This window comes from Labeo rohita, chromosome 4 (assembly GCF_022985175.1).
Source record: "Labeo rohita strain BAU-BD-2019 chromosome 4, IGBB_LRoh.1.0, whole genome shotgun sequence".
NCBI lineage: Eukaryota > Metazoa > Chordata > Actinopteri > Cypriniformes > Cyprinidae > Labeo > Labeo rohita.
This window is the reverse complement of record NC_066872.1, coordinates 43328146-43334145: the sequence shown is the minus strand read 5'-3', so window position 1 is coordinate 43334145 and position 6000 is coordinate 43328146.

Here is a 6000-nt window from a genome sequence, read left to right as displayed (position 1 = left end):
TCATTAAATTACAAGTACTTATTTGCTGAATTGCAAAAGAGGTTGAATTACTAATTTTAAAGGGATAAAACTTAATTTTTTTTTTATATCACCAAATGTGGTTGCACCAATTTGGGTGCACCACACAAAGACGAATTTTGTTGATACTGATTTCATTTGTGTGGTAACAGCCCTCAATTTGACTCAAAAAAATAATGCACACTTTTAGAAAAAAATGGCTTTTTAAAGCTTAAAATGTTAAAATCAATTTAAACTAATTGGAAAAGATTCATTTCTATCAGTGTGACTGGACCACCACACAGAAAAAGAAGAATATATAAAAAAATTAAGAGTCAGCTGTCCATGGTAGAGTAAGTCCTTAAGATACCAGCACAACAACACACATTTAGCAAAATATCATCTAATTATGGGTTGAAGGTCCAAATTGCAGTTTCAGTGCAGCTTCAAAGAGCTCTACACAATCCCAGCCGAGGAATAAGAGTCTTATCTAATGAAGCAATCTGTCGTTTTCTTTAAAAAAATCAAAATGTATATTGTTTTTAACCACAAGTGCTAATCTTGCACTAGCTCGACTTCACGCATTACATAATCATGTTGGAAATGTCACGCATGAAGTAAGCGGAAGCACCAACCCTGTGTTTACAAAGTGAACGTGCAAAGAAAGTCAAACGCCTTTTTACAAAAAAGGTTAAAACAATGATGTCTGATGATTTTAAAGTCGTGAGAGAAAATGAGATTGAGTTTTTGCCCTAACTTTTTGATACAGAGTACACAGATGAGTATACGTGCATCGCAAAGCTAGTGCAAGATGTGCATTTGTGGTTAAGTATATAAATTTGTAATTTTTTTTAGAAAATGACCAATCATTTCACCAGACAAGACAATAGAGCCCATTGAAGCTGCATTGAAACTGCAATCTGGACCTTCAACCCATTGATCCCCATTGAAGATGACTACATGGAAACAAATCCTGGAATGTTTTCCTCAAAAACCTCAATTTCTTTTTGACTGAAGAAAGAAAGACATGGCTATTTAAAAGTATCTGGGTATTCTGACAAAATGTCTTTCTTTTTGTTAAGATATTGCACATTTTAATATTTTATAGTTTATTTTTTTACCAGCTTCTGTTTTTTAGGGTTCATAAAAGCGTAAATGTCTTTTGTCTTTAACGTCACAGCTCATATTTTCTTGCTGAAGGGCTTGTGACTCTGTGTTCTTGTGAAGCTGTCAATTTCTTTCTTCTAACTTCAATCTTTTAAAAGCTGATAAGCCTATATGCCAGGGGTGTAAAACTCACAGCCCTGCAGAGTTTAGTTCCAACACCCATACCATGCACTTTTCAAATAAGGCTGAAGGACTTGATTAGCTGGACCAGGTGCATTTAATTAGGGTTGAAGCTATGTCGTCCTACCTATATTTGAGTTTGTAGTTTGTTGCATTTTATTATCTAAATTTAGAATTTTTTTTTCTTTCTGCAACCCTAGAAGAATAGAGATGCTGTCCTGGACAGTTTCTCAGAACATGTGTGCATTTGTAATTTCCACAGCTCTGAAGAATTGAGTCAGTTTCATGAAACTCATTAATTCTTTCACTTCAAAGACTGGTGATTTTGAAGATCAAACATGAAGGGTATGTATGAAGAAGGGGCTTGCTTTTCTGGGTCAAAGAACCTTTACGGCTCAGGTCTGCCCTGAGCTTGGAGGAGATTTGCGTTCGACGGGATGCACAGACAAGACAGTCGCTGGTATCCGCACAGAAAGTCACTCGGCACAGTGATTAGACTATAGCTAAGTGTAGCCTAAGGCATGCTTAGTGCAATATTCATCATTGCTAGAGGTTTTCTTTTAATACCCCTTCCTTGTAGTTTTGTGACTAAAATTGACAGCTCTCACTGGTATTGTTTTTGTGCTCAAACAATTGCGAACTCATTCTGAATTCTTAAGAGGAAACCTGAATAGAAGACACAATTTCAAGGCACAATAACTATTTTAATGTGCAAAATCCATCCACCATTTAAATATATTTGGATGTAAATGCTTCTGCCTTGATTATCCATTATATGAACCTGAATGTGTTTTAAACCTGCTACACCAATTTCAAGACTATAAAAACAGCCTTAACTGCAATGTTGCACAGTGAGTATCGCGGTTCTTCCATCTCTCGAAGGAAATATGTAGACAGATGCATGCATTTACATGATTGCAGATGTAATGCTTGTTCTGTTGAATCTTTGCCTCAAAGCATTTTGTTTTTCAGCACTGTCGTCACCCCACAGGCTTGCATTTAGTCAGAAAGTCAAATGTTTAACTGGGAAAATCATTGAAGTTTAGTTGGACACCAGATTGACTAATTTTGGTAACGCATACAAGCGTAGGCTAGTTTAAGATTCAGCAGGACACTGAACTATGGTATCACCTCAGTGTTTTTTATTCTCAGATTATTATTATTTTATTTTTTATTTTTTTAAATGCTTTGTTTTAATAGATTTTTTTTTCGTAGTATTGATTCAGTAGTAGTATCGTGATATTTTAGTCAAGTATCAAAATTTTGAAATCGTGACAACACTAGTGTATAGTTTCAGCAGTCAGTAAGACTAACCCAGCCACTAACCCAACAGCTGGGTTACACAAGAAACTACACAACACTGGAAAAATACGGAAAAAAACTGGAAAACATAATGACCCAAAAGGCATAACCCAGCAAATGGGTTTAAAAAAATATCCCAGCATTTCTTAGAGTGTAGAATATCTTTAAATATTGTAAAAAGTGGTACACTGCATGGGTTGGTGTGCCTAATGGATTTTGCTGCGAAAGAATAAAAATTAGAGCGCATTGGCTTCAAATGCCGTTTCATGTCGACTTGTAACAGACACTGTAGTGTTTCAGTTATTCAAACAGATTATTCAGTTGCTGTTCAGACTGAAGTCACAGTGGATGGACAGGGTTTTGAACACAGAGCTGCGGTCAGTGAGTCATCTTTAAGCAGAGAGCTGAGTGCCCGTGAAGTAGTTGGGCCAGCCTTTGATGAGCAGATAAAAAGAAGTGCTGGAACTCTGGCTTTTACTCTCCCCCTTTCCAGCCTTTGAATCAGGAAGGAACTTTTCAGATGATGCCTGTTTGTTTGTCTTTTTTTGACAAACAAATCCAGCTCTCCACAAGCCCGCTCTTCTGTTTGATGAGGAAATGAAAGCCCAAGAGGGTGCATTATTCCTTCCAATATTTCTGCCACTATCAGCTTTGTTTGTGTTTTATCTTCGTGTGCCTGTGTAATTCAACCAAACCCTCGTCCTCTGTTCAGCAGGAGAATTTGGCAGCATGACTCTTTTCATAACCTCTCCACGTTGCCTCCAGCATGTCATCTCTCACCCCGAGAGAGCAGAACCCTCTCTCACAGCTGTCAAACATGACCGAGAACTTCTGGACTTGGGTTGTGTAGGCCTCTTGCCACAAGGTGATAAGTTATCCGCGCTGTGCCTCGGAGCCGCTCATACGATTGCCTTATAGAAGTAATCGGCCCCCAGATGATTCAAGAGTCCAGGATCTTTCCCAACCCACCCTACACATTAGGCAAGGTTAATATACTGTATCTGGAGACTGATTCCAGTGTGCCTTCCAGTCACATAACACTGTGGTCTTATTAAATAAGAGCAATTACATTCATGTAAAAAGGCCCAAGGGCTAAAAGATTTGATGTGTGCTAAGCTAAGCATCACCTTTACTGTTGAGTATTACACTGTAGCACATTTGAGAAAGATAAACGCCTCCTTTTAAGGAGTATTTAGTATTTTTTAAGCTTTATTCTGACGCTCACAATCCAGACTCTGGCTTCCTAAGATCCTTACTTTCTTCATTTCCCTAAAGACATCCCTTTACCATCATGTTTTATTCCCTCAGTCTTGCTGGCATTGTCAGAAGCCCGTTTTATTGCATAGACAGGTTCTGGCGTACCTCCAGGATGGCGCTCTGCCACTCCCAGGAGTCTCTCAGGAGTCCGTCTGATCACAATAAGCAAATTTGAATCCATCACCCCCCACGAGTACACTTGTCTTGTCCATTACATTCAGGTGAATTTCCCATGGAAAAGCCTTGTATAATTTATTCAGTAATTATGTTGGAGGAGATAAAGGTGGGACTCTTTAATCTTTAATTTCTAGGTGACTTTTTAACAGATGGTTAATGGCTAATGGGAAATGCATTAAACTGGACTTTGCTTTATTCTGCTCTCTTGTCTGGTTCTCCTTGTCTTTATTTTGTCTCCAGTTCTCAATGTCTCTAAATACAATGTGTTACAATTCAAAAGGCAAAGTAATCTACCTTAAAGGAGAAGTCCATTTCCAGAACAACAATTTACAAATAATATACTCACCCCCGTCATCCAAGATGTTCATGTCTTTCTTTCTTCAGTCGTAAAAAAAATTGTTTTTGAGGAAAATATTTCAGCATTTATCTCCATATAATGGACTGATACGGTGCCCCGAATTTGAACTTCCAAAATGCAGTCCATTATATGGAGAAAAATCCTGAAATGTTTTCCTCAAAAAAAAAAATTCTTTACGACTGAAGAAAGAAAGACATAAACATCTTGGGTGACAAGGGGGTGAGTACATTATTTGTAAATTGTTGTTCTGGAAGTGTTGTTCTCAGCTTTTACAGGCTCACACTACACTCTAAAAAATGCTGGGTTAAAAACAACCCAGTGAACTTCAGACCGTGGCCTTGCGTTTCACTCATAGATGAAAGATGCCATGACTGACTCAAAAAACTGCCCATAAACAAACAGTACTGACATTAGAGAACATATTTTAAGATTAAATGCAGTACAACTAATAAACTCTACTTATTTTATGCAAGGCAAAAGGCGTTTCCATCCTGCGAAGCAACCGCTGCTGACGCAGCTGACTGACATCTCGACCTTATGTTGTGTTGCATAACATATTACAATTTACAACACAGTAAAGACTTCATGAATAAATTAAACTGCATACAAACCTAAAGAAGTGCAAATTGGTGGCACTGAGAACCGCTCTCTCCTGTAGAGGACTCGAAAAGCCCGTGCTCTGACTGACTGTAACTCAGCAGCTGTGTTGTTTCGTCAAAGACAGGCTCAACCCAGTGGTTTGGTAGAAAAAAAAAACAGCATTAAAAAAACTACCCAGCACCTGGGTAAAAAATATAAAATGACCCAACAAGTTGAACCCAGCATTAGGGTTAAAAAATGAACCGGCACCTGGGCAAAAATATTAAAAATAACCCAATAAAATGACCCAATGGGCTGAACCCTGCATTTGGGTTAAAAAAAAATAATCCAGCAGTTTTTAGAGTGTAGGGATGTGCCAGAATAGTGAATCCATATTCAGAAAGGCATGAGGTGGGTGTAAATTATGTCAAAAGTTAAAATGTTAAATTTTTGGGCAACCTGTTACTTTAACAAATGAGGCTGTGTTTATGATCACATTCATGTCAACTGAACTTCTCTCTGCAATAACCATCACAGGTGATGTCTTATTTTCCCATGAGGTACAGTGAGACATGTATTTCCCACAGTGCAATCATCATGACACTTTGCAACAGTGAGATACGTCTCGGCAAAGAAAATCCTCCGCCGACAACATTTGTGCATTATAAATGGAAATGACAACCATCATTTTACATCAAGGTAATGAACCACCTTCAGATGCTAATAACAACTCAATGGACCAGCCCTGGGTTTGACAGCCAGTATACATTAGTAACTATAAAGCACATGTTGCCGCACAATACAAACTCACTCAAGTGCGCTATTGTGCTTTTTTATATTTTGTGTTTTTGTTTTTGCAGCTGCTAGTTTAAATGAAGCCAATCTGATGTATACAGACACATAAAGTTATATCAGTCTATATTTATCAAAATCAAATAAATCTTGTAGTGAAAGCCTCTGCGTACAGTAGATAAAGAAACATGATTTTTACAAATACAAATTTCACTTTGCTTTGACCCTCTTTACAGTCTTAATGTCGTTCA